This window comes from Myotis davidii, unplaced genomic scaffold, assembly GCF_000327345.1.
Source record: "Myotis davidii unplaced genomic scaffold, ASM32734v1 scaffold238, whole genome shotgun sequence".
In the NCBI taxonomy this organism is placed as follows: domain Eukaryota; kingdom Metazoa; phylum Chordata; class Mammalia; order Chiroptera; family Vespertilionidae; genus Myotis; species Myotis davidii.
Genome location: NW_006293779.1, coordinates 2,542,179 through 2,556,877, shown reverse-complemented (window position 1 = coordinate 2,556,877; position 14,699 = coordinate 2,542,179). Strand labels below are relative to the sequence as shown.

Below are 14,699 nucleotides of genomic sequence, written 5' to 3'. Positions count from 1 at the left end.
GTGGGGGTTGGGGGGCGCAGGCCTGGGTGACTGTTGCTGGAGGAGATGGGCTGCTCTGTGAGGGAGAAGTATCGTGATGAGGAAAGAAAAGGCAGGAAGGAAGGGGAGCCCCCCACAAGTGTGGACCTCACAGCTACCGGGTTCACCTTTCTCTCTGAATTGCTTATGGCTTTGTCAGGGAACCGCCTGTAGGCTCGCTTAAAAAATTGTTGTTGTTTTTTTCTTTTCAATTACAATTAACATTCAATATTATTGTGTATTAGTTTCAGGCATACAACATCATGTTCAGACAATCAGATACTTTACAAAGGGATCCCCCCGATAATTCTAGTACCCGCCCAGCACCATACCTTATTCCAATATCATTGCCTATATTCCCTATGCTGTACTTGACTATTTTGCAACCGCCAATGTGTACTTCTTAATCCCTTCACCTTTTCCACCCGGCACCCAGCCTCCAGTCCCCGGCCCCTCCCTCTGGCGACCGCAGGCTGCTCTCTGTGTCTGTGCGGACTCACTTTCTCAGGCGGCAGGATCTACAGGACTTGACGACACTTCACTTTTGTGTGCAGCAGAAAAGGCAAACCAATTTCCCTGCCTGTCACTTTAGGGAGGGCTTCGTGGCTTATTTCCTTTCTTCTGGATCCTGCTTGCCTCACTTTGCAAGATAAAAAAGGCAGGAGAAGTTCAGCTGCCTTAATTTAAAAAAAAGAGATGGAAGGTCTACCTGATATTCAGGATAAAAATCTGTCTTGCTGCTGGGTTATCTCTTGGGGCAAGCAATAAAAATGGCACAGGAAAAGCTAAAAAAAAACCAAAAAACCCAAAATGGCAAAAAGAGTTGATAAAAAGTTCTTAATGTGAGAAGCTGCATGAGCTAATGAATCAAGACTCCGGGGGAGGACGAGAAGCAGGCGAGAGGCGCTTTGCAGGCTCTGCAGCTTGTTCTACTGCCCTCAGTGTCCATAAAATGAGTTCGGTTGAGTCCTTCCCTGTGCCTTCTGCTGGGCTGGGTGACTGTTTTAGTTGGCTGGGGCTGCAAAAACAATGCCACAGGCCAGGAACTTAAGCAAAGGACGTATAATTCCTTACAGTTCCGGAAGCTGAACGTCCAAGGTCAGGATGCCAGCATGGTCAGGCTTTGGAGAGGACCCCCTTCTTGGCTACAGTCTCCTTCTCTCTGTGTCCTCACATGGCAGAGAGAGTGACAAGTGTCTCTCTTTCTCTTCTTATAAGGCCACAGCCCTCCTGGCAATTGGTGGTAAGAGGCTGAAAAGGGAGAGAGCCAGAGGATGCGGTCCTCTAATTCTGAGTAGAAACTTGCCCGAGTCTTAGCCTAACCCAGTGGTCAGCAAACTCATTAGTCAATAGAGCCAAATATCAACTGTACAACGATTGAAATTTCTTTTGAGAGCCAAATTTTTTAAACTTAAACTATATAGGTAGGTACATTGTTATTAACTTAATTAGGGTGCTCCTAAGGCTTAGGAAGAGCCTCAAGAGGCCAAAGAGCCACATGTGGCTTGCGAGCCGCAGTTTGCCGACCACTGGCCTAACCCATCTGTACTGTGGCTGTGTGGGACAGGTCCAAACCAGCATAGCAAAGGCTTAAAGGAATGAACTGAGATTTGACCACTGCCCACAGAAGATGAGCTAGAATGCATAGACAACTTAATTGATTTGATTGACTACATTTTTTAAAAAAATCAACATTCTCCAGAGGATTCTAACAGAACACAGTTTAAACAACCTAACACTCACTTTGCCCAGTAGAATCCCAAACTATTCAAAATAAAAGAACTAAGAGAATGTGACTCATTCTCAAGAGAAAACAATCAACTGGCAGGTGCCAATTCTGCAGTGGTCTAATGTAGAAATGATAAGATAGTCTATATTGAGTGAAAATAAATTTCAGGAATAAAAGTGAAATAAAGCCACTCTGGACAAAGGAAAACTAAGAGAATTCATCATGCAGACATGCTTCAGAAGAAATGACCAAGGAAGTCTTCAATTTGAAGGGCAATCATAACAGGGAATTTGGAATTTTCAGGAAGGATAGATAGTAAATAGCTGAGTAAATATGTAAGACCATTTTTCCCCTTAAATTCTTTAAAAATACATATATGTGTTTAAAGCAAATATTATAATATTTTTTTTCTGGAGAGGTTTCAATGTATGCAGATGTAATTCATATGACAACTATAACATAAAGGACAGTGGAAGGGGATTGAAGGGGTCTATTATGGTTGCAAGTTTTTTTGTATTTTACATGAAGTGGTAAAATAGAGTGTGACAGGTTAGGTATGTGTATTATAATGCCTAGACAGCCACTAACAAATAATAAAAATAATATGGCCCAAACACCAATAGATATGTTCAAATGGATTACCAAAACATGTTCAAATAATCAAGAAGTCAATAAATGGGAAACAATGAACAAACTAAAAATCAGACATAAATCCAACCATATTTATCAATAATTAAATTAAATGTTAATTAACTCCAATTAAAAGGCAGAGATTGATTAATAGATGGATCAAATAGACTTCATAACAAAGAGTATTACCACGAATAAACTGGGGCATTTAATATTGGTAAAAATTCATCAGGAATAAATAAAAATCATAAATGTGTAGACACCTAATAATAAAACCTAAAAATGAACCAAAACTTAACAGAATTAAAGGAAAGAAGCACAGTATAGTAGGATACTTTAGCACTCATATTTCAGCAATTAATAGACCAACCTGACAAAAAATAATCAGTAAAATCATAGATCTGAATAACACTATAAATCATCTTGATATATTTGATATATATATGGCACTATACCTAACTGTTGAGTATACATTCTCTTCAATGTATGAGTTACACTCGCCCAAACTGACAATATGCTGGGCCATAAAACAATATATTCCAAGGACTGAATCACACAGAGCATGCTCTAACTGAAACAGAGTTAAGATTAGAAATCAATAATAATATTTAAGAAAATCCCAAATATCCAGAATTAAACACTTCTAAATAATTCATGAGTCAAAGACGACATCATAAGGAAAATAAGAAAACCTAAAACAAGTAGAAGGAAGTAAATAATAAAGACAATAGCAGAAGTTAAAAGAGAAAGCAGTAGATAATTAACAAAGCAAAAACTGATTTTTCTTAAAGATCCCAAAAATTGACAAACCCAGAGTCAAACTGGTCAAGGACAAAAGAGAGAATGCAAATCACCAACATCATCACCGATAAGGGCTTATCACCACAGAGCCTATATACATTGAAGGAGTGGGAAGACACTACTATGAACAAACCAATGCAAACAAAATTGATGTTATAGAAAGTAGACAGATTTCTTGAAAAATACAATTTACCAAAGTTGATACAAAAGGAACAGAAAATCTGAATTACCCTGTATCTAATAAAGAAATGGAAGTTGTTATTAAAAACCTTCCAAGAAAGAAAACTCTAGACCCAGATAGTTTCACTGTGAATTCTATTATACCTTCAAGGACAAACAAAACAAACTTCTTCAGAAAGTAGAGCAGAAGGGAAACATAGCTGAACGTATCACATCAGCATATAGGAATCCAATAGCACCTCATAAAGGAATCTTCACCCCCGCAAAAAGTACGGATCAACATACCTCATGAGCACAGATGGCAAATATCCTTAAGAAAATGTTAGCAAATCAAATCTAATAATTTAAAAAGGAAAATAAATTAAATATATCAAGATCAAGTTGGGTTTATTTCAGAAATATACAGTTGGTTTAAGACTAAAAGAATCAACCAATGTAATTACTATATTAAACAATATAATTAAAATTATTTGACAAAATTCAAAGTATATTTATGATAAAAACTTTCAAAAATCTAGAAAAAGTAAGTAACCTTAAACTGATGGGCATTTACGAAGTACTTGCAGCTTATATCATATTAATGACAGAAGAGTGTATTTTTCCCCCTGATGATCATAATTAAGGCAAGGGTGTCCACTGTCAACACTTTTATTTATCATTGTACTGGAAGTCCTAACCAGTTCAATAAGAAAATAAAAGTCCAAAATATCAGAAAGAAGAAGAAAAATGAAATCTATAAAATAACTACTAGAACTAATAAATGAGTTGCAAAGTCACAAGATACAAGTTAATATAAAAATTAACTGACTTATTGTGTACTAGGAATAAACAATAGAAAAATAGTAGCACCAGAAAAACTACTTGGGGGGAAAAAGTCTAACTAAAGACATCATGATTTCAACACCAAAAACTACAGAACATTGCTGAGAGAAATTAAAGAAAGCCTGAATAAATGGAGAGACGCATCAGGCTCATTGATTGGAAGGCTTAGTATTGCCAAAATGGCAATTCTACCCAAATTTATACATAGATTCAATACAATCCTAATCAAAATTCTTTTTTAGAAATTGACAAGCTTATATAAACTTTATATAAATGCAAAGGACCTGGAATAACAAAAAAAATTTTTTTAAGAAAAATTTGGAGGACTTAACCTGACTACAGTCCTTAACATAAAGCTATAATATTGGCAAATAGATAAATCAATAGAGAGCTATATACAGATAGATCAATGGAGCAGAATCCAGAATCCAGAAATAGACCGAAATATATATGGTCAATTAATTTTGGCAAAGTTTCTAAGGCAATTCAATGTGAATAGAAACATCTTTCAAAAAATGATGCTGGATCAACAAGATATCCATATGAAAAACAAACACACACACAAGAACCCTTACATACTATATACAAAAAATCAAGTAAAAAAGATCATAAATCTAGAAATAAAAATGAAACACTTTTATGAGAAAACACGGGAGGATATACTTGCAAACTTGGGATAGATAAATTTGTAATGCCTATATCAGACCAAGGACGTGTATCCAGAATATACAACAAACTCCTATAAATCAGTAATAACAGAAATATAACCCATTAAACATAAAAATAGGCAATAACCATGCCTACTTTAAAACTCAATTGCATAAAACTAGGCAACATGAAAACTGGAACTTTTGCCTAGTTGGTGTGGCTCAGTGGTTGAATGTCGACCCATGCACCAAGAGGTTGCTGGTTGCCTGGTTTGTAGGCTTGATCCCCAGTAGGGATCATGCAGGGGGAAGCCAATTGATGTTTCTTTCTCTCTCGCTGTCTCTCTCTTTGTCTCTCTCTCCCTTCTTCTCTAAAATCAATACATAAAATGGAACTTTTATATTATTGGTGCATATGGAAAATGGTACAACCACTGAGTAGAATTTTTAGGCTTAGGGTATGAACATACTCAACCTCACTAAACATGCCAAACTATTCTCCAAGGTTGTACCGAGTTTCATCTCAATAGCAATGTAAAGAGTTCCCAGTGCTATATATCTTCACTAACGCGTGGTTTTGGCAGGCTCCTTATTTGTACCCATCTGGTGGGAGTCAAGTGACAACTCCCTGGAATCCTAACTTATGTTTCCCTGATTACTGCTAATATGTTCATTCTTCATTCATATCCCCTCTCGTGCAAAATGAATTTTCAGATCTTATGCCCATTTGTCGATTGAGCTGCTGTTTCTAACTGATTTGACACTTTCTTTACTCTGGATAGACATCTTTTGTTGGCCATATGTGCGGCAAAAATCTTCTACCGGTTGGTGGCTTATCTTTTTACTTTCTTGGCAGTGTCTTTGATGAACAGATATTCTTCACTTTATACAAATATAAATGTGTTATGAATTTTTGCTTAGAAGTTTAATTTTAATAAATTGAGCCAAAGGTTAATTCTTATGGGAACCTAGTATAAGAAACTTTATCCGTAAGAAAAACAAACAAACAAACACACAAGTTTTTAGGCTCGATCCCCAGTAGGGGTCATGCAGGAGGCAGCCAATTGATGTTTCTCTCTCTCTCTCTCTCTCCCTTCTTCTCTAAAATCAATATATAAAATGGAACTTTTATATTATTGGTGCATATGGAAAATGGTACAACCACTGAGTAGAATTTTTAGGCTTAGGGTATGAACACACTCAACCTCACTAAACATGCCAAACTATTCTCCAAGCTTGTACCAAGTTTTCATCTCAATAGCAATGTAAAGAGTTCCCAGTGCTATATATCTTCACTAATGAGAGAGTCTCTTTTTAAGCCAGGAAGTTTGTTGTCATTAACCACATTCATTCTCCCAAAGCACTGATTTTTAATAATTTTCATAACTCCATAATGCTTTTAAGAAGTGTAATGTTCATAGCAAAATTCTGACATGGACTTGCAAAAGAAATTCTTTGAGTATTTAGGAAATAAATTTCATATTTCTAGAAGCAAATATAGCCTTATCAAAACCAATTATTTAACTTTCTCCTTTTCCTCTTTTCCTGTTTTAATTTACTTTCACACACACACACACATATATACACACATACACACACACATATATATATGACATATATAATATATAATATATGCTATATAACATGTATTTATATATAACATGATTTTTAAAAAGTACTTGATAAGCTCTCCCTTTAGTTCCTGTATATATAAAATTCTGAAACCAGGCTGGACTGATAGACTGGGTAGGTAGCAGCCTATAGCATTGTAAAGTATATAAGTATAGCAGAGTATAGTAAATAGAATTCAGAGTTTGAATCAGATTACTGACAAATGATTCTGGATTATTTTAGAATTACTGTACTGTAATGGTCACAGAACTCTGTTCCTTGTCCTGTCCTGGAAGGAGATGTTGAAATGAAAATGAAAGTACTTTTCAATTCTTTCATCATTCTTAATGATAGAAAGAAAGGAAAAATAATGAAAATTCGAAAAGATCTCAAAACCAAAAGGATGGAATTTAACCAAGGAAATTGTAAATCTGTCTTCACATTTAAAAGTTAATTGTGTATGTAAATAGTGAGTCTGCCTTGGCTAAATTTCATTTCAAAAATATTTTGTATGGCCTACTTGGCTTCCTACTTTAAATGAGGCGAGACGGTGAAAGATTTGACACAATCAGAACGGCTGTGACAGCAGTAAAGTGTTGCTCTGGACCGGATAGCCCCACCCCCTGTATAAGATGCTCCTGACCCACCTGGACATCTAATCCACTGTGTTCAGTTCTGGGGGCTGCTCTTCAAGAGGCACATCAACACTGTGAATGGTACCCAAAGAAGGGTGTTAGAGTCGCATGGGGCACCTGGCCAGGAAGCAGTCTGCTTGCAAGAAGGGTTTTCTGGAATATAGTTATATTCTACCTGGAAAAGGTGGTGACTTTTTCTAATTGGCACAAACATGCCATTAAGTAAACATACCAGGAACCTAGAGATCCCTTCCTGGAAAGCTGGAAACCTAGAAAAGTTTACTGGGAGAAGGACAGATTGAGAGCCAGGCCCAAATCCTGTTCCCCAGCCTTTCGAGATAATCCTGGTCGGAGAGAGCAGAGATTTAATCACCTCTGGCCCCCCAACGAGGCTCCCCTTGCCGCTTCACTGACCCTAAAGACCCACACCAGACTCACCATAATTAAAATGGCAAACGTGAAAGACAAAGAAAGAATCTTACGGTCTTGTTTGAAAAACTGAGCTTTGCCTTGTCCCTTAAAATGAAAAACAAGACATCGTGGAATGGTGCTCAAGCATGTGAGGAATCAGGTCGAAAGTGTGGTTTGAATCCAGATGTTGCTTAGTGACTGAAGGATCTTGAGCAATGACCTGAATATCCCTGGGCCTTACACATAACATGGGTTGGGTGGTGGTAATAAAACCAGCCTCGTAGTATTAAGTGGGTAAAGATTCTTGCAAAGGGCTTGGCATAGGACATAGTAAAAGCTATGTGGTAGGTCTCGTGACCATCACCCTGTAGCCTGGCCCTGAACTTGAGCCCAGTGGCTGAGGCCCTGTAGCAGGAGGTGAGCACTCCAGGCATTGGCTAGGTACCTCCTGGTCTTCCAGCAGTAGGTTTCTCCAGGTCCCCGGAGTTGTGTTCAGTATAGTAGCCACCACCCACCATGGCCACTGAGCACTTGAAATATGGCAAGTGCAACTAAGGAACTGAATTTGAAATTCTATTTCATTTTTAATTAACTTTCATTGAAATTTACACACCCACACTGCTAGTGGCTGCCTCACGGGATGGTGCCGAAGAAGAGACCTGCTAACGTGATGAATGACCACAGCCCACGATGAATGACCACAGACCACAGAATGACCACAGCACACTCTTCGATGAAATCGCCATGATTGTTAAAAGGGGTGCAAAATCACCCTTAAAGTGGGCAGATCCCTTCCAACTTTGACCTGTAGGGGTCCCCTCTATTCAATTGCTTTTCTTCAACATCCTATTCTTGCCACCACCTACCCAGTCTTTTCTGCCAGCGGCAGCAGCTCCCCAGGCCTCACAGCGGCAGGTGCCAAGCTTGCCAGGGTGCCCAGGGTGAGCTTAGCAAGTCCCAGCAACAAAGGGTGGTTCTGTCTGCATTTTGCTTCCTGCCTGGGTGTGGTGTTCACCGCTCTCTCCCGGCTGGTGTTTCTCCGAACAATGGAAATAAATCGGATGTAATGTAGCAGAACACGACAAGGGACGGTTTCCCCTTAACAAATACTCATTTGAAATGGTGCCCAAGCCCTGCTCAAGGAGCGATCTATTTCCCACAGCAGTGTTCCGGCAAAACCCATTACTAATTCCACAACTCAAATTAAAACTAACAGAGCTTGAAGGCTGGGGCCGACACTCTCTCTGCTGACAAGGAGCGAGGAAGGGTGGGGGAAGGCGCCACGCACTCGCCTGTGTATGTGTTTAATTACACTGTTTAACACATCGAGAATAATTTAGCCACCCAAGTGGAGAAAATAAGGCACTTAACTGTTCTCTGGTGGAAAAAAAAAAAAAAACACAAAACCCATGCAAACCACTTTTAGCTGTATGCCACCTGGGCACACCTCTGGGCTTTGGAGGGAGAGGAAGAGAAGGGGAAACCAGGGGAAAGAGAGGTAGAGTAAGGGAGAGAGAGAGAGAGTAGGAGGAGAGAGAGGACAGCTTGAGGGAGAGAGGAGTGAGAGGGAGAGAAAGAAAGTAAAGGAGAGACAGGAAGAGATGGAGGCAGGAAGGAGGGGGAGAGAAAAACAGAGAAGGCGAGAAGGAGGGGAGAGAGCAGAGGAAGGGAGGAATAAAGAGAAAGAGAGAATTTTCCATACAGTGCAAATCTACAGGGAGTTGGGAAGGACACATGACCACTTCTCAAGGTGAGGCAGGCGGGGGTCTGAGGCAGTCCTGTGTCCATGTGCATAAAGTGACCTGATTGAGTAGACAGGGTCTGGGAACCGGGTTAGAAGGAGACAGCGACGCTGGATTAGGACAGCTGAGTGGAAGGGACATGGCTGCGGTGGCCCAGGAACCAGCCACCCTGAGGGCCTCCCCCTGAATCTCTGCCTCAGGCACATCTCTTACCTTCCAGTTCCTGAGAAGTGGGAGAGGTTTCAGAGACAGTGCCGAGTGATGCAGCTCAACTGGTTGGAAGCCACATCTGGATAAGGATTCGAGGGGCAGAGGACAATATTTGGCTGAGAACGGGGATAACGTTCCTGACCTCCTCCCCTTCCTCAGGCACGTGAGAGTTCATTGGATCCAGATGTGGGCCCCTGGCTGCATTCCCTGAAGGCAGGTGTGTGGTCAGCTCTGATGGAGACCTGCCCCTCAAGGTCTCTGCCCACCGGCTGTGAGTGGGGCTGCTCAGTTCTCTGAGCTGCGTGGGCTTGACCTCCGGCAGGGGAGGTGGGCACAGAGGGGCTGACCCAGCCAGTGAACAGAGGCCAGCGTGCTGCCCAGAGAGAAATCAAACCAAGGTCCTGGCCACTCTGTTTTAAGGATCCCTTGTGGTCCATGTGGCAGAGCAAGAATATTAACCTCAACATCGGCTCTCTTCCAGCCCAAGAACTCAGGCAGCTCATCACCCCATCACCCGGGGCCACTACCTTTAGTTCAAGGTACTTCTCTCATTAAGCGCAGCTCCACCAGAAGGGGTGGCAGTGGGCAAGCCTTTGCTTCCACACCCCTCCACCATCTCTTAAAATTGTGCACGTGCTTATTAGCTGAATAGACCATCTCTGAGGCAATGCAGACACTGGATAGAGGTGACTTTCAGCTGCCTTTCAACACGAGTGTCACAGATTACCAGGGGCTGGAAAGCCCCTTAGGGATCACCTTGCTCAACTATATTAACTATTACCGTATTTGCCGGTGTATAAGACGATTTTTTGGCCCTGAAAAATATGCCTCCAAGTGGGGGGTCGTCTTATACGCCAGGTACACTTCAGATAGACTGCCCATAGTGCTTGCCCCGTGCCATAGTGGCCTCCCGATGCCCGCCCACTTCATTCCACATACCGTTCAGGCATCAGCAGCGCTGCTGGGTGTATGCTCGGCTGTTATGCGATTTTGCTGTTATGCGATTTTACCACACTCGCAAAATCGCACACAGCCGACCATACACCCAGTATGATAGCGCAAAATCACGAATCGCGATACCATACTGGGTGTATGGTTGGCTGTGTGCGATTTTGCGAGTGTGGTAAATTCGGGTTACCGTATATTTCTTTACATATGCATTGAAGATTCGCGATTTTGCGCTATCATGGTGCCTGTTAGAATGTTGAAGAGCTCGCACTTGCGCACTAGTGAGGTCCCAGGGTTGCTAGGGACTTGCCCGGCACTTGCTCTCTACCTCTATTTGTTATCTTACTTCTATCATTGACAGTCCCTCTAGGTTGTGGGCTGCTTGCCTGTGTTCCTGAGAAGCATCTACGGTACCAGTCTATAGAGTGTGTTTTCTTTAGTGAATTACCGGTATGTTTACCGGTAATAAACTTGCACTGTTTTATGTATATGTTTGATTACATACAGCCTTGTGACAGTTTTCCTACATGTCATAAGCATTTGAATATAAATTAAAATGTTAAAATCAAATCTGATATTGTTTTACCTTTTATTTGGTGTGTGGAAGGTGTGCGGAAGAGGGGGTAGTCTTATACGGCGAGTATATAACAAACTCTGTATTTTGAGTGGAAATGTTAGGGGGTCGTCTTATATGCCCAGTCGTCTTATACGCCGGCAAATACGGTAAGTCAAGGAAATAAGGTTTGGTTGAGCTTTCTGGCTGTTTATTGAGAGAACCAGTTTTGCAGACTGGAGAGCATGCATGGCCTCACATTGTATTGCAGATTTTTTTTTTAATTCAAAAAAAGGCTTGTGCAAAGCAGAACACAGTGCATGGTAGAGAAGAGTACCCCGAGAATTTAGGGGTCCAGACAGAAGAGAGACCAAACCCAGGGCTGCCTGGGTCTGAGGCAGTGCTCCCAACAGGTGTGCTGCAGGAAAGTGCTGGAGCACTCAGTTCCGCCAATTTCTTTGTTTGGCCTTCTCAGAGTCTTTATATACAAATCTGAATCATGATTTTCCAAGGAGGGGAGAGTAGGAGACATCATTCACCCAAGTGTTTGATCCCAGAACCTTATATCAGGAGCACCTAGCAACAGTTTTCAGAATCAGTGTTCCATGTACCATGCTTTAGGAAACACTTGCCTAAGATATAGAGTCCAGTCTATCAAGGACAGAGAACACCAGTGCCTTACACATGTCCAGCAAATATTAATAACTAGAGGCCCGGTGCATGAATTCATACATGGGTGGGGTCTGGCCAGCCTGTCCTGATTGGGGCCCATTGATCAGGGGCCAGGCCAGCCAGAAGGAGGGGCTGTGGGAGGTTGGCCAACCAGCCCTGCCCCCATCAGGCCTGTTGGCCAGCCACAGTGCACGTCATAGGGACAGGTCATTCCGTTCGTTCTGGTCACTTGGCTTTTATATACATATAGATAGTAATTTGATCTGTTTCGAACAAATCTTATGTCCTGTCTCAGGTTCCCTTCATGTCACTTGTCTCTGGGACTCTCAGCCCAGACAACTTATGGACTCAAATAAAGTGCCAAGTTTAAGGATTAGGATCTGGATTTCCCAGTGGCTGCCAAAGGGGCCGGATGGCACAAACCCAAAGTTCAGGAGAGTTAACTCCCCATAGGGCATATTGAGCAACGGAAGATAGGAGACGGAATGAAACCTGCATGTAAATTTCCTCCCCAACCTCTCTCAGTAGAGTGCCCCAAGGCCTGGTGTTTCTGCAAAGCTAGCCCACAGATGTTCTGCATTGGCCACGTGGCCAGCGATGTCTTTTTGTGAAGGCGACACTTCTCCTTGCATTGCTTCCCATTCTCCTCTCCTCCTTTCTCATTTCCCTCACCCACACTGTCCTGATATTGCATCTCCCAATGAGGCATTAGCACTTAACCTTTGTCTCAAGTTTTGTTTTGTAAAGAATCCAGGCTCGAGGGATATAAATAGTATTAACTAAAAGATTTTTGAACATTGACCATGTGCCAGCCACTGCCCAGTACTTTGCATGTATTATTTTATTTAATCTGTGCAGTAATTGTATGAGGTAGATGCTGTTGTTACCACGTATTAGTGATGAGGAACCTGAGACCCAGAGAGGCTAAGGAACATGCCCGAATGGTAATATCACATAACACATATGGTCAGAGCAAGCACAGTGCTGGCAAGAGAGTAAGCACCCAGTGCCAATATTTGGGTCATTCATTTGTAATTTCTTGATAGCACCTCTTCTTCTAAGGCATTCTTTCACGTGAATCCCTCACTGAATACAACCAACAGGGGGACAAGACAGTGCACTGGGAACAATCTAACTCTAGCTCCATTGTTTGCATCTGGTGTGCCCTCAGCAGCAAGTCACTCACCAGGTACCTCACTTTTTTATCTATAAATGGGAGATAATGAACTCACGTTACACATAACTCTTCCCTATTACACAGTTGGCTGATTATTACTACACTAGTGGCCTGGTGCACAGATTCATGCACAGTGAAAGGAAATTAATTAGAAGAAAGACTCATGTGGTAATTACGTAACTGCAAAAAATTACATGTCAAAATAGTATATATAATATGGTATTATAAAATTAAAACACGTGTGCAATTGGCACCAGTGAAAGCTTTATATGTATTGCACAGGCACGAGTCAATGTTTCTTTTTAAATTGCCAGTGCACGTCATATGTACTGGCCGGTCAGTCGGTCGGTAGGATGGACATACAGTCAGTCACTTAGCCTTTTATATAAATAGACATAGATTGGCATCAACCAATGTGCTAACCATTGAGTCCTCCTGCAGCTATCACCCTCAAAAACAAAGTCTGGGTCCAGCAGGATACAGGTGGGACAACTCAGGAGGATGTGGTGACTGGACATCCGGGGAATGCCACCCAGGCATCAGCAAAATTCTGCATGTGCCAGGGCAAACAGGCAGTCGGCAGGTCACAACCCAGCTGTAGCTACAGAGGAAACATATCCACACTTATTGCAACCTGTTAGCTTGGCCTCAAGCAAAACAGCGTGAGCTCTGCTCTCTGAGACCAGGATCACATCTCCAGGATGACCCACCTCCAGCAGCCATAGAGGCACAAGCATGACTGGGAAGCAGCTGGAGGGGTATAGGAATGCCTGAACCTCTGAAGTGGCTGTGATCAGTCTTTGGGACTAACCTGGATTTTTCAACTCTGTTCGTGTCATTATTCAGCTGCTTCATTAGAGAACAGAAGGCAAGGCCCGGGCCCCATTCCTCCCCTCAGTATTAAATACTGACCATGTGCCAGAAACTATGAATGGAAGGACAGAGATGGGGGTATCCATTATGGTCAATGTAGTGCTCAAGGTTTCGGCTTTGCATGAGTAGAAAGCAAAGGTGGCTCAATGATTAAGAGAGGCTCTCTTAGAGAGTCAACTCATCCTTTGCCCTGGGTTTCCTTAAAGCTTATCCTTACTCACTGCATCAAAAATACAGCTTTCAGAGCTACTGAAAACATATTTCTGGGTTTGCAGATTAGGAATCTACATAATTTTAAGAGGCTCTCTTGGTCCATAGGAGGTCACCATTCACACCTTACCTGTTTCCAACAGGTATGTCCGATGGAGCACTCGGTGTCAGCAGTGTTCCCAAAGGGTTCCGGATCCCAGGAGGACTGGACTCAGCAGCAGCCTGGGGAATGAGAGTGGCAGTCTCTCTGGGGAAGTGAAGTTGCAGCCCTCAGTGCTGGCCTCTGGCATCTGTTTGCTTCTTCCCCTAAGGCTCTTCCTTATAAGGGCACACTAGGCATGGCCCCACCTCAGTTAAACAATAATCAGCAAACACTGGGCACCTCCCTGAGAGGGGACATTGGATTTAACTGCAAGATCTTCCCCACACTGGGCCCCAAAGCGATTGCCACCTGATCCCTCCTTACTTCCTGGAGCCCCCTGCGGCTGCAGATTTGCCGGCTGCCTGGGTTTTGGGTTTCTCATTGTTTCCAGATACTCAGCTTATTTTACTTCAGGGAATTGTGTTTCTACAAAACCACCTGGGAAGCTAACTTCCTGCCTGCCTCATTCTCACACAGGGAAGCCCCATGGCCACGTATTGCAGATCAAGAGTGTATGCTCAGTAAATCCCATCACCTGGTCTTCCTGCTGGAGAGAGCATCTCTCTACAGGTCACTGCAGAATGCATAACCGGGCCTGGGAGACTGGGGAAGGTCTTGGCATCACCCCTGCTCAATGGAAGGGGAGAAAGCAATGAGGTGTGGAGAGCAGATGCTTCCTGCCTGCAGA

General features: G+C 42.3%; 1 protein-coding gene across 1 annotated transcript in view; it reads right to left on the bottom strand.

Annotated features, from left to right (window-relative positions):
• Positions 1 to 14,149, bottom strand: part of CAPN13 (calpain 13) — a 68,965-nt gene extending 54,816 nt beyond the window's left edge. Inside the window, 1 exon segment of the mRNA XM_015566345.1 lies at positions 14,000 to 14,149. The gene's annotated coding sequence lies outside the window, so the exon portion shown is untranslated.
• Positions 14,150 to 14,699: the final 550 nt, after the last annotated feature.